General features: G+C 38.9%; 1 protein-coding gene across 1 annotated transcript in view; it reads right to left on the bottom strand.

Moving 5' to 3' along the window:
• Positions 1–26,885, bottom strand: part of Zhx3 (zinc fingers and homeoboxes 3) — an 87,187-nt gene extending 60,302 nt beyond the window's left edge. The window contains 1 exon segment of the mRNA XM_085697092.2: positions 26,738–26,885. The gene's annotated coding sequence lies outside the window, so the exon portion shown is untranslated.
• Between the last annotated feature and the right edge of the window lie 205 nt (positions 26,886–27,090).

Here is a 27,090-nt window from a genome sequence, read left to right as displayed (position 1 = left end):
ATTACATACAGTAAAGCAGGACTAGTAGAAACATTTAATACAATTAGCAATTACGCATGGCTACTATTCACTAATATTACCTAAAGATTACTCTTAACTCTAGAAGTTGGTGTGAGTATACTAAAATGTGAATGTATCTCAAAGACACATCACAACGCCTAGATGTTCCATCTCGTTGTGCAGCTACGTGTCTACATACACTCATACACCAGTGGTTTTCTGTACCATGGAAATGGCACATCTCTCCTCTGCATCTGTCCAGTTCTGTAGAGATTCCCAGAGTTCATAATGCAGGGCTTCAGCTTTCCACTGTGAAGCTGGATGTCCTATAACATCAAGACTGTTCATCATAAAGGGCAAAGGTAAGCACCTCTTCCAGGAAGACTAGTCAATGAACACTAACAAAACATATCTATGAGCCAAAGGCAAGCATGAAGAATCACAATCTCGAAGCTCCACAGGAGCGGGAGCCGATCCAGTCCAGAGACATTGGTGGACCAGGATTGAGCCAGCCACCTGGTTCAGAGCAGACCCGAGACAGCAAATTTCACTGGAACAGGTACAGGGGAGTAACGGCTGAGCGCTGAGAGAGTGAGCCAGAGCCAGAGATCACTGAGGGTCCGGACATGAATCTGGGACCTTCAAGAGAGTAGACCTAAGCCAGGACCCCTGAGTCTGGGCATGAATTTAGGAACTCTGAGGAACTAGGCCTGAACCAGGACCTCTGCTGGTCTGGGGGTGAATCTGGGACCTCCAAGGGAGTAGGAAGGAACCAGACATCTCTGCCAGTCCAGGCATGAATGTGGGACCTCAGAGGGAATAGGCAGGAACCAGAAACATCTGCAGGTCCAAGCATGAGTCTGGGACCTCTGAGGGAGTAAGCCCGAGCCAGATCCTCTGCAGGTCTGGGCATACCCAAGCCTGGGAGTTCTGAGGGATTAGACCGGAGCCAGAGACCTTTGCAGGACCAACTGCAAGCCAGGGACCTCTGCAGGAGGAGATCAAGACCAGGATTTACAGAAACAGATCAAAGCCAGTAACCTAGGCCAAAGTAGGCCTGAAATAGTAAACTCCAAGGAAATGGAGCAAAGCCTGGGAGTGCTGAGCAATCTCCAGGAACACGGAATGACCAACAGGGTAACTAGCACTATGGTGCTGACTGTACCATGAGGAACAACCATCCGAACTTTGGATTCACTGGCACCTAGAAGATTAATCAACAGGCATCTCAGACAGCCCCAACCACACCTATTAGAAAAAAAGATGAGTAGAAAAGGTAAGAACACACACAGCACCAGTAAAACCTAAAGACCCTACAACAGCAAAACTTGAACAACCAAATATAGATGAAGCAGAAGAAAATTACCTTAAAAAATAACTTCAGGAGAATGTTTGAAACTCTTAAAGAGAAAATGGGAAATTCCCTCAAAGAAATGGAGGGAAAGACAAAAAAAAAAATATTGGAAGACTTCGGCAAATCCCTTAAAAGAAAACCAAGAAAAAGCAATCAAATATATGAAAGAAACTATTCAAGACTTGAAAACTGAAATAGAGACAATAAAGAAAACACAAGCCGAGGGAATTATAGTAACAGAAATCATGAGAAAACAATCAGGAACCACAAACACAAGCATGAACAACAGAATACAAGAGATGGAAGAGAGAATCTCAAGTGCTGAAGATACAATAGAGGAAATAGACTCATCAGTTAAAGAAAACATTAAGTCTAACAAAAGCTTAACCCAAAATATTCAGGAAATATGGAACACCATGAAAAGACCAGACCTAAGAATGATAGATATAGAAGGAGAAGAAATTCAACTCAAAAGCATAGAAAAAAATGTATTTAACAAAATCATAGAAGAAAACTTTCCCAACCTAAAGAAAGATATGCCTATGAAAATAAAAGAAGCTTACAGAACACCAAACAGACTGGATCAAAAGAAAAAAAAGAGTCTCTTTGCCACATAATAATCAAAACACTAAACATACAGAGTAAAGAAAGAATATTAAGAGCTGCAAAGGAAAAAGGCCAAGTAACATAAGAAGGCAGACCTATCAGAATTATACCTGACTTCTCTTTGGAGACAATGAAAGCCGGAAAGTCATAATCAAGCATTATGCAGATATTAAGAGATCTCGGATGCCAGTCCAGACTACTATACCCAGCAAAACTTTCAATCACCATAGAAGGACAAAACAAGATATTCCATCACAAAACCAGATTTAACAAAGACCTACACAACCACAAACCCAGCCCTACACAAAATACTAGAAGGAAAACTTCAACCCAAGGAAGTTGGCTACACCAACAAAAACACAATTGACAGCCTCACAGCAGTAAACCACAAAGAAGGAAAAAACGCACAAATTAACATCACCAACAATGAAAACTAAATTAACAGGAGAAGGCAATCAATGGTCATTAAATCCCTTAATATAAATGGACTCAACACACCTATAAAAAGGCACAGGCTAACAGATTGCATACAAAAACATAATCCATCCTTCTGCATACAAGAAATATATCTCAACCTCAAAGACATACATCATCTCAGAGTAAAGGGTTGAGAAAAAAAATATTCCAATCATATGGACCTAAGAAAAAAGCAGGTGTAGCTATTCTAATAGCTAAGAAAATAGACTTCAAACTAAAATCAATCAAAAGAGACGAAGAAGGACATTTCATAGTAGTCACAGGAAAAATCCATCAAGAGGAAATCTCAAAACTGAACATCTTTTAGGGTTTACAAGAGACTTGATTATAAAGGGGATCCCAGGTCCAAGGAGAGATCCCCAGATTGTTCTCTGGACAGAGGAGAGGGTGCCTGAACCGGCCTTGGCCCACAACCATACTGATGAATATTTTGCAGATCACCATAGAACCCTCATCTGGCGATGGATGGAGATGGAGGCGGAGACCCACGTTGGAACACTGGACCTAGCTCCCTAGGTCCAAACGAGAGGCAGAAGGAAAGAGAACGTGAGCAAAGAAGGCAAGAGCAGAGGAAACCTTCATCCGACGTTGTATGGCAATACAGACGGAGACCCATATTGGAGCACTGGACTGAGCCCTCCACGGTCCAAATGAGGAGCAGAAGGATGAAGAAAATGAAAAAGAAATCAGGACTGCGAGGGATGCGAGCACCCATTGATACAAGGGGACTGATATAATGAGAGTTCACCAAGGCCAGTTGGACTGGGACTGAATGAGGACGTGATCCAACCAGATTCTCTGAATGTGGCTGGATTCTCTGGATGTGGCTGGCCTGGAGCCTTTCTGAAACGCCACTGACAATGACACTGGGACTTGCTTCCTCTGCATATACTGGATTTTGGCGATCCAGTCTGTTTGGATTCTCACCTTCCCTGGACCTGGAGGGAGGGGGGAGGAACTTGAACTTCCCACAGGGCAGGAAACCCTGACTGCTCTTAGGGATGGAGAGGGAGGAGGAGAGGGAGTGGGGGGAGTGGGAGGGTGTTGGGAGGAGGGGCGGAAATGGAAACTTTTATAATTTAATAAAATTAAAAAAAAACTGAACATCTATGCCCCAAATACAAGGGTACCCTCATATGTAAAAGAAACACTTCTAAAGCTTAAATCATACATTAAACTCCACACACTAATAGTGGGAGACTTCAACACTCCCCTCTCGCCACTGGACAAGTCAGACGGACAAAAAATGAACAGAGAAATAAGGAAACTAACTGATGTTTTGACTCAAATGGACTTAACAGACATCTCTAGAATATTCCATCCAAACAGAAAAGAATATACTTTCTTAGCACCTCATGGAACCTTCTCAAAAATTGACCACATACTCGGTAACAAAACAAACCTCAACAAATACAAAAAAATTGGAATAACCCAATGTATCTTATCAGATCATCATGGTTTAAAACTAGAAGTCAACATCAATACCAATTCCAGAAAGCCCACAAACACATGAAAATTAAACAATGCTCACCTGAATCATCAATGAGTCAAAGAAGAAATAAAGAGAGAAATTAAAGACTTCCTAAAATTCAATGAAAATGACCACACAACATACCCAAATTTATGGGACACAATGAAAGCAGTGTTAAGAGGAAAGTTCATAGCACTATAAAGAAGCTGAAGAAATCCTACACTAGTGAATTAACAGAACATTTGAAAACTTTAGAACAAAAAGAAGCAAACTCACCTAAGAGAACTAGACGGCAGGAAATAATCAAATTTGAAGGGGCGAGGTTGATCGGTAGTTAAAAATTAACCAGACTAGCTTAATATAAAAGATATAGCTTTAATAAACAGAAGGAAGGAAAACTTACAATACCGGGGTTCCAGCAATCTGAAAAAACGCAGGGAGCAAAAGGGAGGGCGCAAGTGCACTTTGATCTTTTATTTGTTTTGTGTGGCCCCAGGGGGACACACCCTACGCAGCAGAATGTGATTGGCTGAGGTTCCCCATCACAAATTGAGAGCTGAAAACAACAAAACAGAAACAAAACAATATAAAGAATTAATGAGACTAAGACTTGGTTCTTCAAGAAAAATCTACAAAATAGACAAAGCTTTATCCAAACTAACCGAAAGGCAGAGAGAGAATATCCAAATTAACAAAATCAGAAATGAAAAGGGGGACATGACAACAGAAATGGGGGAAATCCAGAGAATCATCAGGTCATATGTCGAAAACCTGTACTCCACAAAATTGGAAAACTTAAAGGAAATGGATAACTTTCTGGATAAATATCACTTACCAAAATTAAATCAAGACTAGATAAGCAAATTAATCAGACCTATAACTGTTGAAGAATAGAAACAGTCATCAAAAGTCTCCCAACCAAAAAGAGCCCAGGACCAGATGGTTTCAGCTTAGAATGCTACAATATATTCAAAGAAGAACTAATATCAATACTCCTCAAATTATTCCACACAATAGAAACTGAAACTCTTTTTTTATGAGGCTACAATTACCCTGATACCCAAACCACAGAAAGACATTACTAAGAAAGAGAATTACAAACCAATCTCACTCGTGATCAATGATGCAAAAATACTAAAATACTAGCAAATTGAATCCAAGAACACATTAGAACTATAATCCACCATGATCAAGTCGGCTTCATCCCAGAAATGCAAGGATGGTTCAACATACAAAAATCTGTCAACATAATCGACTATATAAACAAACTGAAAAATAAAAATGCTGAAAAGGCTTTTGACAAAATACAATATCCCGTCATAATAAAGGTCTTGGAGAGAGCAGGGATACAAGGAACATACCTAAACATAATAAAGACAATATACAGCAAGCCAACAGCCAACATCAAACTAAATGAAAAGAAACTCCCAGTGATCCCACTGAAATCAGGAACAAGACAAGGTTGTCCACTCTCCCCATATCTATTCAATATAGTTCTTGAGGTCCTAGCTAGAGCAATAAGACACCAAAGGGAGATCAAGGGGATACAAATCAGAAAAGAAGTCAAACTCTCACTGCTTATTGATGATATGATAGTTTACATAAGCCCAAAAATTCTACCAAGGAACTTCTACAACTCATAAACACTTTCAGTAATGTAGCAGGATACATGATTAACTAAAAAAAAAATCAGTAGCCCTTCTGTACACAGATGATAAAAGGGCTGGGAAAGAAATCAGAGAAACAACACCCTTCACAATAACCACAAATAGCACAAAATATCTCAGAGTAACTCTAACCAAACAAGTGGAAGACTTGTATGACAAGAACTTTAGATCTTTGAAGAAAGAAATTGAAGAAGACATCAGAAAGTTTAAAGATCTCCCATGCTCTTGGGAAGGTAGAATTAACATAGTAAAAATGGCAATCTTACCAAAAGCAATCTACAGATTCAATGTAATACCCATCAGAATCCCAGCAAAATTCTTCACAGATCTCGAAAAAACGGTACTCAACTTCATATGAAAAAGCAAAAAAAACCCAGGATAACCAAAACAATCCTGTATAATAATAGATCTTCTGGAGGCATCACAATCCCTGACTTCAAACTCTACTACAGAGCTACAGTACTTAAAACAGCCTGCTATAAGTATAAGAACTAACAGCAGGACCAACAACTGAATCAAAGACTCGGATATTAATCCACAAACCTTCAAACACCTGATTTTTGACAAAGAAGCAAAAAATATCAATGGAAAAAAGAAAGCATATTTAACAAATGGTGTTGGCATAACTGGATGTCAACATGTAGAAGAATGAAAATAGACCCATATCTATCACCATGTACAAAACTCAAGTCCAAATGGATCAAAGACTTTAACATAAAGTCAGCCACACTGAACCTTATAGAAGAGAAAGCGGGAAGTACACTTGAACGCATTGGCACAGGGAACCGCTTCCTAAATATAACCCCAGCAGCACAGACACTAAGAGAAACAATTAATAAATGGAACCTCCTGAAATGGAAAAGCTTCTGTAAAGCAAAGGACACGGTCAACAAGACAAAACGACAGCCTACAGAATGGGAAAAGATCTTCACTAACCCCACATCAGACAGAGGTCTGATCTCCAAAATATACAAAGAACTCAAGAAACTGGTCATCGAAAGAACAAATAATCCAATAAAATATGGAGTACAGACCTAAACAGAGAACTCTCAACAGAATAATCTAAAACAGCTGAAAGACACTTAAGGAAATGTTCAACATCCTTAGTCATCAGAGAATGCAAGTCAAAAAACTCTGAGATTCCATCTTACACCTGTAAGAATGGCAAAGATCAAAAACACTGATGACAAGTTTTGCTGGTGAGGTTGTGGGGAAAAGGGAACACTTCTGCATTGCTGGTGGAAATGCAGGCTGGTATAGCCCCTTTGGATGCCAGTGTGGCGATTTCTCAGAAAATTAGGAAACAACCTTCCTCAAGACCCAGCAATACCACTTTTGGGTATTACCAAAGGATGCTCAATCGTGCCACAAGGACATGTGCTCAACTATGCTCATAGCAGCTTTGTTTGTCATAGCCAGAACCTAGAAACAACCTAAGTGGCTCTCGACTAAAGAATGGATAAGAAAAATGTGGTACATTTACACAATGGAGTACTACACAGCAGCAAAAAATAACGACATCTTGAATTTTGCAGGAAATGGATGGAGCTAGAAAACATCATTTTGAGTGAGGTAACCCAGACACAGAAAGACAAGTATCATATTACTCACTCATAAACGGATTTTAAACATAAAGCAAAGAAAACCAGCCCACAAATCACAATCCCAGAGAACTTAGGCAACAACGAGGACACTAAGAGAGACTTACATAGATCTAATCCACATGGGAAGTAGAAAAAAAACAAGATCTCCTTAGTAAATTGGGAGCATGGGAACCTTGGGGAAGGGAAGAGGCAAGTAAAGTAGCAGTGCTCAATAAAAATCAAATTTCTCTTATTATCAATAGTAAATAGAAAATCATCTTAAAGGCCTTCAGGGGGACAAAAGACTAGGAGAAAGGTCCAAGTGGACAGCTTTTTACTCTCTACACACATATGTATTTTTGAATATATTAAGCATATATCTGTGAATTAAATGCACAATTTTAAAATATATATATAATACAATTTTGTCTTCCTATAGCAATAGAAATTGTATATGATTCAACTACAAAATATAAAATTCTTATTGCATAATGACTTCTTAAAAATACAGCTATTGATTAAATAAATTAAGTGCTTACTGCATTTGATATTTATAAGGCACCAAGAAGCATGCTACACTAGACTCTACTACTCTCAAGCCACTAACTGTTCTGTGCTCATCTATGCTGTTATAGTTGCTTCAGGTCTCACCTTAAATGCTAGCAATGCGCAAAGCCAGCTTCTTCTCACCATCGGCCAGCTAGCTGCACACTGAATATCAGCTCTTAGATAATCCATTTCCTCCAAAGTTCTGCTTGTCCTAAACCAGATTCATCCTCTCTTTCAGAACTGATTGCCCTTTCCTCCACTGCCCACCTCAGTGTATAAGCAATAACAAAATCTATGTCTTTCCATTCCCACCAGTACTCAATACCCATTAGTTTCCCTTCCTGAAATTTTCATTAATATGCTGGCTATTCAGTTACATCTGTTCAAAGACACAGCCCTTCTCACCAAGACTCCAGTCTCCACCCTCTCTGCATTCCACTCTCTACACTATTCTTGACTTCTTTCCTCTCTTTCTCCCTCTGTCTCTTCTTCCAGTTTTTGGGATTTTGCATCAATCTGACTAAGCAGCCCAGGATGACCTAAAACTAGAAATCTTCCATCTTCAGACTCCTGATTGAAGGTGTGTGTAGGTTTGATATTTCCTGATGGAAATCTGGTCAGTTGTTTTCTTGCTACATAGTGTTCAGGCTCCCTTTCTCAAAACCACAGCATCAAATATATGAATGTTACCATCTGAATCCAGGCTCCTCCCCACCCTTCCCAGCCTCATAGTCCACCAATTTAATCAACACCAAGCTCCAGCTCCACCCACCTACCCCCAACCTGCACAGCAAGTTCTTGCCAGGTTCCTCGGGGTCCTACCACGTTTTCCCCCTGAGTTCTAGGCACACTGCTTCCTCTATATACACTCTCACTTCTCCCTCGATGTGGTTCGCTCTTACTGGTCCTTTAGGCTTGAGCTCAGGCACTTCTGTCTCCAAACATTCCCTAATTACCTCTGCTTCTTCTCTCCAAATACTAGTTTGGTTGTCCTGTTGATTTGTTTTCGCCACTCTGGGGAAATCTGGTATGCTGACCTGTAATTTCCTCTTACTCTTCTCATTCATATCAACTGTACATTACTTGAAGCCAAAGGCCCTGTCTACTGTCCTTTTCCACGGAAGACACACATAACAATAAACACTGGTTATACCTTTCCTTCCTATGATCACCTCATTACTGTCCAATGTAGATGGAAAAAAAGGTGAGGAATAAAGACTAGTCCTACTTCATCTCTGTCTTTACTCCCAAATTTTTCTGTGCCAAATGTTTTAAAACTTTGTAAAAATAAGCCTCCTGAGATGTCATTAATAACGTATTCATTATAAAGCTTTTTAGCTATATAAAGAGCATCCATCCAGCATGTTGAACTCCTTTTCCCTTAGAGAATGGGTAGAAGTGAATTATATTCTGGACATTATTATACTCTAGTGATCCATGGGATAAGAAATTTCCAGAAGTGGAGCTAGGACTGTAACTCAATTGGTAGAGTGCTTTCCCAGCATGCATGAAGCCCTAAGTTTGACCCTCAGTATTGCAAAAACCAGGTGAGAACAGACTAGGCTACATGAGGCCTTGTCAAAGAAAAGAAAATGGTTCTCTGATCCTTCCTCTTCCAGAAACAGCCATATTTTCTCACTTAGTGCCAGTCTCATCCCTAAGACACGATGGTGAGGATCAGAGTAAATAAATTTGACTTGATGAGCACAGATCTCTCAGACTGCCATCAGCTCTGGCAAAATGGACATTGTTACCATTGGTGACCCATTTATTGACCTCAATTACATGGTCTAGAAGTTCTAGTATGATTCTACACAACACAATTTCCACAGTACAGTCAAGACTGAGAATAGGAAACTTATCTTCAATGAAAAGGCCATCTCCATCTTCCAGGAGAGAGATCCCACCAACATCAAATGGGTGATGCTGGTACTGAGTATGTTTTGGGACCTACTGGTGTTTTCACTATCACCAAATAGGTGGGGACCCGCTTAAACTATAGAGCCAAAATGATCATCATCTCTGCCTCTTCTGCTGATACCCTCTTGTTTGTGATAGGTGTGAACCACAAGAAGTATAAAAACTCACACCAGACTGTCAGCATTGTCTCTTGTGCCACCAGCTGTGTATCCCCCACTGCAGGATATTTTATCACATTGTGTGAAGATGTGTCACTATTTTACCTACTAAGACACCTGATTGGTTTAATAAAGAGCTGAACGGCCAATCGCTAAGCAGGAAAGAACATATGGGACTTCTGGGTAGAAAGAGGAACTAAAGGGAATGAATCTATACATACATGCAAGAAATGCCAGTGAGACACTGAGGAAGTTAGACATACAATATGGAGGAGAGGTAACTAGTCATGCGGCAGAGTGTAGATTAATATAAGTGGATTAATTTAAATCTTTTTTAAAATTTATTTATTTATTTATTAAAAATTTCCACCTCCTCCCTGCCTTCCTTTTTCCTCCCCCTTCCCACCTCCCCCTCCCTCTCTAGTCCTAAGAGCAGTCAGGGTTCCCTGCCCCACGGGAAGTCCAAGGTCATCCCCCTCCATCCAGGTCTAGAAAGGTGAGCAGCCAAACAAATCAGGCTCCCACAAAGTCAGTCCACGCAGTAGAATCAAAACCCAGTGATTAATTTAAATCTAAAGAGTTATTTGGGGAAAAAAAACTAAGCTAAGACCAAGCTTTCACAATTAATGAGAAGTTTCCATGTCATTATTGGGAAGCTGAAGGTCCCAAAGAATGTCCAATAAGAAAGTTCAACTACATTCCCCAAGGGTCAAGGTCATCAATAAACAACTTTCATCATTGAAGAACTCATGACCACAGTCCATGCCGTTACCATCACCTAGAAGACTCAGTGTACCTTCTAAGAAACTGTGACATAATAGCCTTGGGGTTGCTTAAAACACCATCCTTAGCTGGGCAGTGGTGCCACACACCTTTGATCCCAGCACTTGGGAGGCAGAGACAGGTGGATCTCTGTGAGTTCGAAGCCAGGCTGGTCTATAAAACAAGTTCCAGGACAGGCTCCAAAGCTACAGAGAAACCCTGTCTTGGACCCCCCCCTCCAAAAAAAAAGAGAACACCATCCTAACATTCACTGGCTCTGAATTCTGAATGAATCCAGAAATAAAAGGGAAGTTCACTGGTGTGTCCACTATGGATCTGACCCACAACCTGGAGAAAGCAGCCAAATATGATAATATCAAGAAGGTGGTAAGCAAACATCAGAGAACCCCCTAAAAAGCATTCTGGGCTACAATGAGGTTCAGGTTGTCTTGTCTCCTGTGACTGTAAAAATGTCATTTGCTCCTCTATTTTTGATGCTTGATGCTGGAGCTGGCACTGCTTTCAAAGACCACTTTTGTCAAGCTCAATTCCTGGTGTCAATGAACTTGGCTACAGCAACAGGGTGGTGAAACCTCATCATCACATGCTCTTGAAAGAATAAGAAACCCTGGACTATTCATCTCAGAAAGAACATGAGAGAAAGAGAGGCTCTCAAATGCTAGAAAGTCCCATCAACTCAGGCTGCCCCAACTCAGCCACCAACACACTAAACATTTCGCTTCACAATCTCTATTTCAGACCCTCAAAAGAAGAGGAAGGGCTTAGGGAGTCCCACTCTTGCATATACTACCAATAAAGTTCACTGTGCTCCCCAAATAAGAAAGAAGAAATTCAAGAAGTATTTTTAAATGATTGTACCCCCACACTTCTTACCAAATGAGTAGAGTCAGGTGACTGTGCTTTTTTTTTTAATGCCACAATTAAGCTATTAGTGGTTATAATAGCACTGGGACACACATTTACGTGAATAATAAAAAAAAACTTTAGGGCTGGAGAGATGGTTCAGACAGATAAAAGAACTGGTTCCTCTTCCAGAGGTCCAGAGTTCAGTTCCCGGCAACCACATAGTGACTCACAACCATCTGTAATGAGATCTTGTGCCCTCTTCTGTCACGCAGGTATGCAGGCAGAACACTGTGTACATAATAAGTAAATCTTTAAAAAAAAAACAAAAAAATTTTAACTCAATCTTTCCATAACTCTTCCATTTTTAGTTTCTTGTGAGATAAAAACTTACCAATTTGTTTAAAAATATTTAGTCATTCTTTGAATTATAAGATTGTGGTGCAGGGAACTGAAAATGAGACATTCACATATAAACCATGACATCATCAGTTATCTAAACTGTATACATGTACAGAGAATGTAAGAACTCAGTCATGCAATGTCTTTTAGATGTTCTACTTTCTATAAAATTTTTGCCTGAATATTATATATAATTCAATATTATTGAAATATATGTAAATAAAATTTTCCATAATGGTATCTAGAAGTACTTTGTATTTTCTTATAGAAGTTAAAAATATAGTTCCCTCAGAAATTATAGTCAAAATTTTAAAGTACTTCAAACTAAATAGTCAAGCATGGTGGTGGGCACCGCTGTTAGTTCCAGCACTCGAAGGTGAGGCAGGCAGATAACTGTGAGTTTCAGGCCAGCCTGACGTATATGGTGAGTTCCAGGACAGCCAGAGCTATATAGTGAGATTCTGTCTCAAAACAACAACAAAAAAAAATAAATTAATTAAATTGGCTTGTTATGAATACCAGCTTATGGAATGAGCAGGTCTGGACAGAACATTAATTTTCTATGTTATTCTAATAAACTCCTGATATTTTTTTTAAGTAAATACTCAGATTTTAAAGAAATGATGCTAACATTAGCGTCAGGATACCTGACTCCCTGGTGTTGCTGTCACTGGCATTTAAAAGGTTGCTGCATAAGTACAGACAAGTCAGCTAATATGCCTGAGGCTTGGTTTCCTCATTTAAATAGTAAAAGAGAGGAACTAAACCACTAACAAGATGATATTACGTTTAGTAAGAAACCATCATCAAAGTATTTTCCAGGAAATCCTGGGTCAATAATCCTATCAAAATAAAGTCATCAAAAAAGACAGAAATAATTTTGCAGTTGGAAGTATGAGATCCAGGGTAAAGTCTGTCCTCTTGTTCTGGCTGTGCTGCCCAATAGCTAGAATCACCTGCTTGTGCTTCTCTATAGGCAGTGCCACCATCAGAAAGTTATGGAACTTTTACAATGTGAGTTTTTTCATTTGCAGAACAGAGATGGCAATGGGGCCTATCTCACAGAATTGATGAGAGCTAGGAAAGGGAATACTTATAAATGCATAGCAGTTTACCTATCGCAGAGTAAAAATTCATCAGTGTTAACTATTGGTACAAGTTGTATTAGCTAATAGAGTCCTTACATTGAAACAAGTAAAAAAAATTACAACAGCATCAGAAAAATAGTCACTGTTTACAATGTACTTTCTGTACATTTGTAAAGTCCTTTAAAGTAAAAATGCATAAAAAAGACCAAAAAAAGCAATAATTTCTGCTTATAATTGGACACATTTAAAGAGACAGCTGTTGTCAATGTGACAGGCTGTAAAATGGCATCTTGCAACCCATTCCTTCCTTTTGCATTCATTTAGGGGTTTGCTACTTTAGGGGTTTAATAATGATCAGTACATGCTAAATTTCTTGGTATTTGTCTGGAAAACCTGTCACCTACACTTACAAATGATAGTTAGCTTGCTATCTAATAATAGTGCAGCCTGAATAATGTCTTAGATAACCTGTCAGATCTTGAATTTGCAGACAAATGGATGGATATAGAAAACATCATATTGAGTGAGGTAACCCAGACTCAGAAAGACAAATATCACATGTACTCATTCAATAGTGGCTTTTAGACATAAAGCAAAGAAAAACCAGCCTACAGTCCACAATCCTAGAGAACCTAGACAACAATGAGGACCTTAAGAGAGACATACATGGATCTAATCTACAAGGGAAGTAGAAAAAGACAAGCTCTCCTGAGTAAATTGGAAGCATGGGGACCTTGGGAGAGGGTAGAAGGGGAGGGGAGAGGAAGGGAGAAGAGTGGATAAAAATATATAGCTCAATAAAAATAAAAAAATAAAAAGGAAATAAGACACTCTCAGTCAGTTCTTTCCTTCACAAAAGTGACATGTTACATTTCCTTATGTCTCACTCTCTGTTAGGCAGATTTTGAGACGGTCCCTAATGATCTCTGCCTCTTGGTATTCATGCTCTTATGTAACCTCTGACGCAATGTGGGCCAGGCTTACTGACTCACTTCTAACAAATACACCAAATGTGGTAGAATGTCACTTCCAAAACCAGGTTATAGAGATGCTCTGGCTTCCATCTTGGGTGTTTTCTTTCCCTCTTCCCTGGATCATGCCTCCTAAGGTAAGCCAACATGAAGTCATGAGACAACCTGGGAGATGGGTGCTTGTGAACAACTAAACCTAGCAACAACAACATTTAAATTCAAATTTAGAGCAAAACAAACACTTTTTTTTCCCCATTTGAGTCTAACTTTAGAGTCTCTTATTGATGAACTTGAAATCTTCTGGATGGTGGTAACTTTTACTCAGTGCCATCATCTCTTTAAAGTGAATGGAGCATATTTGCTCAGTTTTTGTTTTTTTTTTTTTTAAGCAAGCACACAGTTTAAACTATACGCTAATTACAATTTACAAGACAGGAAAAAAGACTTAGATTGCCAACATTTGCTGGAAGGACAGCAATACACAAGGTTATAGGCAGAAATTAGCCTACAAAAGGCTAGTCTTAGCAAGCTAGAACAGTATCTGGAAAAATTACACTGACATAGGCACAATTTGTCATTGATACTCCAGTCCTGTTTAGTTATTGTTGTTTTGTTTTAAAGAAATATTTTTTAAATTATGTGTATGTAGGTGTACAAAGCAAAGCTATGAGGTGTACAAAAGAAGATGTCCAAGGTTGTGGTGGTTTGAATGAAAATGGCCCTCATAGACTCATAGGGAGTGGCACTATTAGGAGGTTTGGCTTGTTGGGGTAGTTGGCTTTGTTTGAGGAAGTGTGCCGTTGGGGACAGGCTTTGAGGTTTCAGAGACTCAAGCCAGGCCCAGTGTCACTCTCTCCCTTCCAGCTGCCTTCCGAACTAGATGTAGAACTCTCAGCTATTTCTTCAGCACCATGTCTGTCTGTATGCAGCCATGCTTCCCACCATGATGACAAAGGACTAAATCTCTGAACTGTAAGCAAGCCCCCAATTAAATGTTTTCCTTTATTAGAGTTACTGTGGTCATGGTGTCTCTTCACAGCAATAGAACACTAACTAAGACAGATGTCCTGGAGCTGCAGTTTCACGTGGTTGTGAGCTGGTGCTGTGAACCAAATTTAGGTCTTCTGCAGGAGCAGTGCTTACTCTTAACCACTGAACTATGTCTCCAGTTCCCTACCAGTCCCACCTTTATATTATCTCTCCATGCTCCCCTTAGTCTATGCCTAGATATTCTCCATCATTAAGGAATGCCTTGCTCAGCCTTGATGGAAAGAGAAGGAGGTTGGTCCTGCCTCAACTAAATGTACCAGGCTTTGTAAACTCCCCATGGGAGGCCTTATATTTTTGGAGGATTGGATGGGGGTGGGTTAGGGATATGCGGGGAAGGGGAGAGCAAGAGGAGGAATGGAAGAGGAAATTGTGGATGGTATGTGAAATGAATAAAAAAAAAATTTTAAAAAAAATGTTCAAAAATAGGTCAACAGTATTTTAGCTCTAGAAATGCAGCATTCTAAATATCTGTAAAGTTCCTTTGAATTTCAGAGTTCTGCAACATTGTTAATTTTGAGTATATATTTTGCAATTATTTAGACTCTTGGAAGAAATGAGAAGCACTTTTAGACAAGTTAATTAATGTATTCTAGAAAATATTTCTAAACATATAACTTTTCAATCATTATTACATCACTGTTGAATGATAACCTAATTCCAATTGTGTTATCCAATGTCAAATCCATGGATGAATGGTTCCAAACTCAATATCAGTCCAATAGAGAGGAAATAAAGACATTCCTTGTTTCACTTCAAATCTGTAAGGAGCTGGTTATATCATGGCACTGAATACAGAGTGATGTCTTCCATTTTGTCCACAAAGCAGGTCTCTGTCTTCTGTGGGTAGCATGCCAAGGATACAATCATGCTGTACCAATAAGGAGTTTGGATATGTCTACCATGTTCTAAAATTTGCCTTTTCCTTTTCAGCAGTTTAATCAATGTTGGTTATAACTGTCACAATTCTTAAACAATCCAATAAGCTCATGAAAGCTTTTTGCACTCCAGGTACAAAGTCACAGAGAAATGAGCCTAATTTGCTCACTATATTCCAAGTGCCTACCAGCAAGCTGAAAAAAAAGTAGCAATTTAAAATCCTGAGTAAAAAGATAAATAATTTTACTCATGTAGGAATTTACCTCCATTCTAATTGCAATTATAACAAAACAAAGAATTCTCTAAAGCAATTAGATAATCCATTAATCAAATAACAATGGACTGTACAAAATAAGTAGATGTACTCAATAGGTCTGCACCTTGGCATAGTAATTATTCTTTGAAATAATAAAAAATTATTGGTAGATCTGGGGATGTACTCAATAGCATACCTACGGCTTAGAATACACAAGGTTCTCTGTTCCATCCCCAAACACACACACACACACACACACACACACACACAAATACAGTCTTAAATGCACTGTTATCTGCCTTATACAAAGAGCAAACAGAAAACACTTTTCTCTCAAGCTAAAAGAGTTCAAAGTTGGCGGGGGGAGGGGAGGGGACATCAGTACTTCTGACCTCTTGTCTTATGTTCTAAAGAATTCACTTGGCTAATCTCAAAGGCTATCATCTACATGAGTATCTTTTCAGTTCAGGAATGTTATTTCAACAATGAATCCATTTTATACAAATTCCAGTAAAATAAAAAAAACTGAATGGCATTAAGATTTCTTATAAGAGAATTTTATCAGTAACAGCATCCTTTATAACCAAATATTTTAAAACTGTTTAGAATAAAGATATAGCTCAGTGATAGAGTGCTTGCCTAGCATGTTAAAGATCCTGGATTCAATTCTCAGTACTACATAAACAATGTTTTTATCCTTTTTGGTAACCTTCTGGTATATGAAAATATTTCCAAAATCCAAAACAAACAAATAACCCAAAACAGTATACATGAATGTTTATCAAATGTCCAAATGACTAGCAACTTGAAAAGATACTGAATGTATAGGATGTAAGAGCTGTTCTGCTCGAAGAAAGAATCCAAATGAACTGAGAAGTGGATATCTCTTAAAAACTAGTGAAATAGCATTCATCTTGTATTCTTTATCGAGTGAGCATCAGAAAGAATCTTCTGAGGGTTTCTATAGGAACTGCTCAGCCATCCAAACACTGATATATTTGCACTCAGGAGCAGTTTAGTCCTGCTACAGGAGTAAGAAGACCCCACAGTATCAGTTTACCTTTGAGAAAATTTGTTACTAAGGTGTAATCTCAGTCTATACTCAGACTTAATCAGAACCTGCATTGTAACTAAATTCTGAAACACATGGAATTGGGAAGTATTGGCAATTTGGAGGGAGGGTTACATAATGTCCCTCCTTGGGACTTCCCTAATGATGAGATATTGAACAGATCATCAAGCCCCAAGTGACACTAAAGTAGAAGAAGGCAACATACACGAGCAATTTGTAAAATACCAGGTTTGACAGTAGCTTATATACAAAGACATAAGCATCCAGGGATTGCTCAACAAATAAAATAGCAATGCACACTTGAACAATTACTGTAAATTACACCACTTCTGGGAAATCTGGCCATGCATGTTATAGTGATTAATAGCCAACAACGGTTATGAGCAATGAAGATCAAGAGAGTCTATCATGAGGAACAGTTGACTAAGAAGCCATCAGGCTGCAGAAGAGCTATGAGTAGACTGTAGTACTAGTCACACATTTCAGGACTGTCTCGGGACATTTCATTCTGCAAATGTGTTTCTGAGCATCTGCTATGTGCTGGGCATTATGCCAAGAATAAGGCTATAGAGATTCAAAAACAAACTACTCTGATTTTTTGGAGGTTTCTGCTTAATGAAAGAAATTTGACTACTATTCTGGAAAAGAGAATTCTAGCCAGTCAAAAGACATTCAAGGAAGCCCCTTCTGTCTGGGTTATAGCTTCTACAGACCTTAACAGACAAAAGTGACTCGGCTCCCCAAGCCTGGAAGGAATGGCTAAGGGTGGGAGAAACCACAACCAGGGCACAGTGCAGGGGACTAGCAGGCCAAGATTAATATTCAAGGGTACAAACTCATGGAAGCTGAACAGTCAACTACTGAATCACCCCTGGGTCAAGGAAGAAATAAAGAAAGAAATTAAAGTCTTCCTAGAATTTAATGAAAATAAAGACACAACATACTCAAACCTATGGGACACAATGAAAGCAGCGCTAAGAGGAAAGTTCATAGCACTAAGTGCCCAATTAAAGAAAATGGAGAAAGCACACATTGGAGACTTAACAGCACACCTGAAAGCTCTGGAAAAAAAAAGAAGCAGAGTCACCCAGGAGGAGTAGAAGACTGGAAATAATCAAACTGAGGACTAAAATCAACAAAATAGAAACACAGAAAACAATCCAAAGAATCAATGAAACAAAAAGTAGGTTCTTGGAGAAAATCAGCAAGATTGACAAACCCCTACCCAAACTAATCAAACGGCAGAGAGAGAACATGCAAATTAATAAGATCAGAAATGAAAAGGGGGACATAACCACAGACACAGAGGAAATTCAGAGAATCATTATATCTTACTACAAAAGCTTATATGCCACAAAGTTGAAAAATGTACAAGAAATGGACTTGTTTTTAGATAAATACCATTTACCAAAGTTAAATCAAGACCAGGTGAACAATCTAAATAGACCTGTTAGTAGCGAAGAAATAGAAGCTGTTATCAAAAACCTCCCTAACAAAAAAAGCCCAGGACCAGATGGTTTCAATGCAGAATTCTACCAGAACTTCCAAGAAGAGCTAATACCTATACTCCTTAATGTATTTCACAATATAGAAACAGAAGAGTCATTGCCAAATTCTTTTTATGAAGCTACAGTTACCCTGATACCAAAACCACACAAAGACACAACCAAGAAAGAGAATTACAGATCAATCTCACTCATGAACATCGAAACAAAAATTCTCAACAAAATACTGGCAAACCAAATCCAAGAACACATTAGAAAAATTATCCATAATGATCAAGTAGGATTCATCCCAGAGATGCAGGGCTGGTTCAACATACACAAATCTATCAATGTAATCCATCATATAAATAAACTGAAAGAAAAAACCATATGATCATTTCATTAGATGCTGAAAAAGCATTTGACAAAATTCAACACCCCTTTATGATAAAGGTATTGGAGAGATTGGGGATACAAGGATCATACTTGAATATAATAAAAGCTATTTACACCAAGCCGACAGTTAACATCAAATTGAATGGAGAGAAACTCAAAGCCATTCCACTAAACTCAGGAACACGACAAGGCTGTCCACTCTCTCCATACCTCTTCAATATAGTGCTTGAAGTTCTAGCAATAGCAATAAGACAACATAAGGGGATCAAGGGAATTCAAATTGGAAAGGAAGAAGTTAAACTCTCATTATTTGCAGATGATATGATAGTGTACATAAGCGACCCCAAAAACTCTACCAAAGAACTCCTACAGCTGATAAACACCTTTAGTAATGTGTCAGGGTACAAGATCAACTCCAAAAAAATCAGTTATCCTCCTATACACAAAGGATAAAGAAGCAGGGAGGGAAATCAGAGAAACTTCACCTTTCACGATAGCCACAAATAGCATAAAATATCTTGGGATAACTCTAACCAAGGAAGTGAAAGACCTATTTGACAAGAACTTTAAGTCTTTGAAGAAAGAAATTGAGGATATCAGAAAATGGAAAGATCTCCCTTGCTCTTGGATTGGGAGGATCAACATAGTAAAAATGGCAATTCTGCCAAAAGCAATCTATAGATTCAATGCAATCCCCATCAAAATCCCATCAAAATTCTTCACAGACCTTGAGAGAACAATAATCAACTTTATATAGAAAAACAAAAAACCCAGGATAGCCAAATCAATCTTATATAATAAAGGAACTTCTGGAGGCATTACCATCCCTGATTTCAAACTCTATTACAGAGCTACAGTATTGAAAACAGCTTGGTATTGGCATATGAACAGAGAAGTCGACCTATGGAATCGAATAGAAGACCCGGATATTAACCCACAAACCTATGAACACCTGATTTTCGACAAGGGAGCTAAAGGTATACAATGGAAGAAGGATAGCATCTTTAACAAATGGTGCTGGCATAACTGGATGTCAACCTGTAGAAGAATGAAAGTAGATCCATATCGATCACCATGCACAAAACTCAAGTCCAAATGGATTAAAGACCTCAACATTAATCTGTCCACTTTGAACCTGATAGAAGAGAAAGTGGGAAGTAGTCTACAAGACATAGGCACAGGAGACCACTTCCTACGTAGAACCCCAGTAGCACAGACAATAAGAGAATCAATGAATAAATGGGACCTCCTGAAACTGAGAAGCTTCTGTAAAGCAAAGGACACTGTCAGTAAGACAAAAAGGCTACCTTCCAACTGGGAGAAGATCTTCACCAACCCCTCATCAGACAAAGGTCTGATCTCCAAAATATACAAAGAACTCAAGAAACTAGACACTAAAACTCTAATTAACCCAATTAAAAAATGGGGTGCTGAACTGAACAGAGATTTCTCAACAGAAGAACTTCAAACAGCCAAAAGACACTTAAGGTCATGCTCAACCTCCTTAACGATCAGAGAAATGCAAATTAAAACAACTTTGAGATAACATCTTACACCTGTCAGAATAGCTAAACTCAAAAACACCAATGATAGCCTATGCTGGAAAGGATGTGGAGTGAGGGGAACACTCATCCATTGTTGGTGGGAATGCAAACTTGTGCAGCCACTGTGGAAATCAGTGTGGTGGTTTCTCAGGAAACTGGGAGTCAACCTCCCTCAGGACCCAGCAATTCCACTCTTGGGAATATACCCAAGAGATGCCCTATCAAAAGCATTTGTTCAACTATGTTCATAGCAGCACTATGTGTAATAGCCAGAACCTGGAAACAGCCTAGGTGCCCTCAACAGAAGAATGGTTAAAGAAGGAGTGGAACATATACACATTAGAGTTCTACTCAGCAGTAAAAAACAATGACATCTTGAATTTTGCATGCAAATGGATGGAAATAGAAAACGCTTTACCAAGTGAGGTAACCCTGACCCAAAAAGAGGAATATGGTATGTACTCACTCATAAGTGGATTCTAGCCATAATTAAAGGTCTTTGAGCCTATAATTCATGATCCTAGAGAAGCTAAATAAGAAGGTGAACCTGAAGAAAATCATATAGTTATCCTCCTGGATACTGGAAGTAGACAAGATTGCCAGGCAAACTTGGGTGCACGGGGGGGGGGGGGGGGGGGGAGGAGTAAGGGGAGATGGTTAGAGAGAAGGGGAGGATTGGGGATAGCTTGGGGGAATGGGATGGGGGGAGGGAGGATGGATGGATATGGGAGCAGGGAATTATATATCTCAACTAAGGGAGCCATTTTAGGGTTTGCAAGAAACTTGATTCTAGAGGGGTTCCCAGGTCCAAAGAGAGGTCTCCAGATTGTTCCCTGGGCAGTAGAGGAGAGGGTGCCTGAACTGGCCTTGGCCCATAATCATACTGATGAAGATTTTGCATATCACCATAGAACCTTCATCTGGCGATGGATGGAGATAGAGACAGAGACCCAGGTTGGAACACTGGACTTAACTCCCTAGGTCCAAATGAGAAACAGAAGGAGGGAGAACGTGAGCAAGGAAGTCAGGATCAGAGGGAACCTTCGTCCGACGATAGATGGAGATTGAGACAGAGACCCACATTGGAGCACGGGACTGAGCCCCCAAGGTCCAAATGAGGAGCAGAAGGAGGGAGAACATGAAAAAGGAAGTCAGGACCGCGATGCGTGCATTCACCCACTGATACAAGGGGATTGATCTAATGAGAGCTCACCAAGGCCAGCTGGACTGGGACTGAACGAGCATGTGATCAAACAGGATTCTCTGAATGTGGCTGACATGGGGGCTGTCTGAGAAGCCATTGATAATGGCACTGGGACTTGTTTCGTCTGCATGTACTGGCTTTTTGGGATCCTAGTCTGTTTGGATGCTCACCTTCCTAGACCTGGAGGGAGGGGGGAGGAACTTGAACTTCCCACAGGGCAGGAAACCCTGACTGCTCTTAGGACTGGAGAGGGAGGAGGAGAGGGAGTGGGGGGAGTGGGAGGGTATTGGGAGGAGGGGAGGAAGTGGAAATTTTTATAAATTAATAAAAAAAATTGGCAAATAAAAGAACAAATGTAAAAAAATAACTGGGGACAATATCATTACTTTAATATAAGATTAACTAAGAACTGTCACATTTAATTTAGCCCAAAACAATGTTTTTAACTTAACCATAGTTCAGATTATCAGTTAGATTTTGTATGTAAATGATATGATGTTAAATTTCCCTTTAGCAATCATTTTTAAAACTTAAAACTTCACATTAACATTTTAAGCAACCATTCTGCTTCCTAACTTAGCTAGTCTCGCTTCTCCCAGCTACCCTTCTACAACCACTCCTCATGTTCCTTGACAGCTTCAGAGCTCTTCACCCACTCTTTAAGATCTCCTAAGGAAATCAGATCTCTTTCCACCCATAGAGAGGGAGGGTTTAACTAGATGCCATAAAGAAAAGCAGCATGTTCAACAAAACAATCAGTCCTTTCCGGAGAAGATTATGATTAATTTTGAAAATCTAACAAGTTTTTAAAAAGGTTAAAGTAAACAATAAACCATTATAAATACTTTTGCAGATTATATAGCAACATGGGAAGTACTTATAGAGATAACCAAAAGGTACAAAGTTGTATAACTCCAGCCTTGTAAAAATTATACATGTAAGAAAAAAGGAGGAAAAGGATATAATTTTAAAGTTATTTTCAAGTGTATTAGGGTATTTTCTTTTTATTTAAAATTTATTTTGGGGGAGCTGGAGAGATGATTCAGAGGCTTACTATTTGACATTCTCATAGAGGACCCAAGCTCTGTTCCAGTACTCATACGGTAATTCATAATCATCTACAATTCCAGATCCCAGGGATCTGATTCCCTCTTCTGATCTTCAAGGGCACCAGGCATGCACATATATACATGCAGGCAAACATATACAAAGAAAACAAATCTTAAAAATTAATTTTTATGTTATTTTAATGAGAGTGATGGGAATTTTAACTCAGGTCCTCATGCTTGCCACCAAGCATTCTTACTCTTCTAAGTAAGCCATCTCCCTAGCACCTTACCTAGAATTTCTGTGTCAGCGTTGCTTTTTTATTTTTTCAAAGAATTATTTACTTTTACTTTATGTGTATGGCATTTTGTCTACATGTGTATCTGTGACCGGCATGTGTACAGTAAATGTGGAGATCAGAAGGAACTCTAAAACTAGAGTTATAGACTGTTGTGAGCCATGTGGCTGAGAACCAAGCCTGAATCCTCTGCAAGAGCAGCAAGTGCTTCTAGCCACTTAGACATCTTTCCAGCCGTATTTTTTTTACTTCCAACACATACTTTTATAATGAAAAGTCTCAGGAAACAAAATAAGAATAACTCATTACTTAGTATAATAATTTTTACATTAATAAGAAATAAAGTGGCAACACTGATGTAACTGATCTTCATGTTTGATTGGGTCTTTGCCCTTTAAATATCTACATATCTGGTATGACATAATGTGTGGCAGAGACTGTTCTTGGTAAGTAGAAGCAGAAAGAGGAGAATACAGGAAGAGTTCAAGGCAGTAGATAGGCCTTAAGGGCATGTCACCTTCCTCTTCCTCTTCAGCTGATTTCTGCCACCATACTATAAATAAGAATACTGACTGCTCTTCCAGAGGACCCATCCATGTTTTTTATTCCCAGCACCCACATGTCAGCTAACAACTGCCTGTAACTCTAGTTCTGGAGGATCTAATGCCCTCTTCTGGCCTCTTTGAACACTACATGAATGTGGAGCACAGACATACATTCAGGCAAAACACTCATTCACATAGAAAATTTTTAATTAAACAAATATTTTTAAAGATCTTTAAGTTTAGAAGCAAGTAAAAACTAAAAAATAATGTCATTCATGTTGTTAGAAGAGGAGGAGGAGAAGAACTCAAGCATTTGTGGGAAGTAAAAAGGACTTTGTTCGGCAACCGCCCATGAACTCTGAGTAAAAGCAAAACTAAATTTCTGGATTCTATTTTCCTTTTCACCTTATTTGATCTTGCTTAACATCACTCATGCCAAGTTGAGTTTTTTTTCCTCCTCTTTTTCCTTGCCCACAGTTAAAAGACTTGAAAGAAGAAAGTACACAGCAGTTCTATTACAGCTCCCTGTCCCCCGGAAATGCCTTGAAATAGAGCTTTCTGGGATGGGGTAAACACCACCCATCACCACCAGAATCACAAGGACTAGCTGAGACTCAGGAGCAAGGTATCTGGGTTGAAATTCTCCACATTTGTAACAAGAAAACAACATACTTACCCCAAAGATAAAATCCTAAGAAAGTCCCTAGTGTATGGTGATGCTCAAGAAATGTTTATCTCATCCTTTTATCCCACTTTCTACCAAAAACACACATATATTTCCCCCACTGTAAAGCATCATGAGTCCTTACACCTTATGTTATCCATGTATCTTCCTTTATCCTTCTCTCTAACATACTCAGACCTTGTGCCCCAATTGACCACTAATGCTAAGTCCCAGAAAAGGCCAAGAGAAGGAAATAGGGGATGAGGAAGGGAATAAGGCTAGGGGAGTTCACTGCATTTCATCTGCTTGCACTCCTCATCCAAAATGTACAGGATCCTCTCAAAGAACCCTCCTCCAAATAAAAATCTCTTCTGGCTTCTTACAGGCACTTTGCATCCACCGTCCCTTTTCAGGTAGGGTAGTAACAGCTCCTCCAGTACCTGAAGTTACTATAATATCTTTATGGTTTCTTCTATAGACAACCTACACCCCTCTAAGATACTTCTCCTGGAATTAGCCTCAGTTGAGAATAACAACATTTCTTTTCAAAATTCCAATAAAATCCCATGCACAGCCTTCCATTTGATATCAAAGGAAAGAAACACTTCCCCTAGTTTGGCTCTAGGCCTCTATAATACATTGAACTTTGACTGGTTTAAGATGAGCTTATAAAGCCTGGAGTGACTGTAGTCACTCAGGATTGAGAAAGAGATTTGACCTCTTTTTACTGTGTCTTGAGACATAGCACACCAAGGGCCTCAACTCTATCAGCACCCACCATGTGCATGCTGCTCCTCTAGATGACCTGGTAAGTTGACAAGAATCTGCCAACATATTTTTTTTTAATTTTTAAATGACATTCCAATGAAGAAGATCAGAAAGCTAACCACTGCATGAAGCACAAGAGAAGAAAGTTGTACAAAGAAAGGAGTGAATAAAGTAGTGGGAGGCAGACTGGGAGCTTGTTGCCTATAAACTATGGGGCAGTCTCAACCTTTCTAAGCCTCTATTTTTTTATCCTTACTAAAATGAGGTCAGTAACATTATACCTGAATGATATTATTATTAACACAGGGCTGCTGCATGGTACTAATAATATCTGTAACAAACTGGTTCTTGTCATCAGACTCAAGTGACATGGGTAAATGAACTCTAGCAGGAAATCAAATTCTATAGCTTTACTGGCATTTTCCCTTTACCCCCCAATTTTAAAACATCTAATTTTTTTAGAGGTAAATATATTACAATATTACCAAATATAATAAAACACACAGGAAACTTGCCAGTTAAAACTCCTGAAATAAAAATATTCCTGGCCTGCAAGATGGCTGAGGATGTAAAGACACTAATCACCAAGCCTGATGACTTGAGTTCTGTCCCCAGAACCCACATGCAGGAAGGAGAAGACCAACTCCTCCAAATTAGCATATGTACCATAACATGTGTACATTCACACACATATGCACAAAATAAATATAATTTTTAAATTCTCTAAGTAAACATTTTGGAAAGCTATACTGACAAGAGTTCCATAAGGGTGGGTTTAAGACAATTGTAAATCAGCAAGTGATGGAGAAAGCAGAAGAATCTATTATGATGACAGTGTAAGAGTCAGAGTAAGAGGGAAGGTTACATTTGCAGAGACTATGGATTCGAAGTGTGGAGAGGAAGACAGGGATAAAAGAGGAGATGATAGCTTTAAGTATCTAAAAGGTAGTATATGGTTGAACAACTAGCTATGAAAAGTGGGTGAATCAAAGTTTCCAAGATAGAGGCTGGTTACCTTTGAGGAAGAATGTTCTTGAGCTAACAGGGAAACATCAGAGGAATTCTCAGCATATCATCAATGGGCATACTAGAAAACTCTATGGTCACTTCCTGAGTGTCTATAATTCCAATGTCTAGTTAAGTCACCAGAAAGAAATATAAGTGATAATAGAAAATGGCTCACATGTGCCAGCATTTCTTATCAGGATACCAACAAACACTTAAGAGAGTAGAGGAAGTGCTCTGAGTTAGTCTGCTGCGTTACAGAGAAAGTTTTACTCCATTTGAGTTATTCTAGCAGCCCTGCAAACAGAAAAAAAAATCCAAGCCAACACTACACTTAAAAAGCACAAGTACAATCTGCTGCACTATTTTGTGTAATGATTCTAAAAATTTAATCAAAAACAAGATAATCTTAATATATATTGATATATTATATAGTAATATGATGTGTTAATATATTAATATATAAATATTCTAAAAATTGTAGCCACTAAAAAGAAAGAGATTCAACATTGTATTTTCTTTGTTCTACCCTCTCTCCCCCAACAAAAAAAAAGGTAGAGTGGCTTTAGAACTAAAAGACAAAAAGAGAGGATTCAAAAGAATAGAAAAACATTAGAGTGAGGTACATGAGTTCAGTGACATTAACTAAACCTTACTGGACTTCTAAATGTTGGACTTGTACACTTGTACACGGACACAGCACCATCTCTGCTCATCTCTTCTCTTTCCCTCTCCACAATGAGCTGGTTAGCAGGAGGCAAGGACATAAAAGAAGAAGCTCATCTTTCATCCAGAGTGTTTGCTGCTTTCCACGGCTATCACAATTCAGCACAGAACATTAGTGCCCATCACCATGGAGGCAATTGTAACGTCAAACCCAGAACTGTGAAATCACAAAATACAAGACACAAGTTCTGGAGAGTGAGCAAGAGAGCAGAGATACCAGTAAGGAACATAAATCTTTACAAGTTCTTTTGAAACAATTCAGATTTTTAAGTCATTTTGTTCC

Source organism: Myodes glareolus, chromosome 10, assembly GCF_982192425.1.
Source record: "Myodes glareolus chromosome 10, mMyoGla1.1, whole genome shotgun sequence".
Classification (NCBI taxonomy): Eukaryota; Metazoa; Chordata; class Mammalia; order Rodentia; family Cricetidae; genus Myodes; species Myodes glareolus.
Note: the sequence above shows the minus strand (reverse complement) of the source record. Positions and strands in the feature narration are given on the sequence as shown.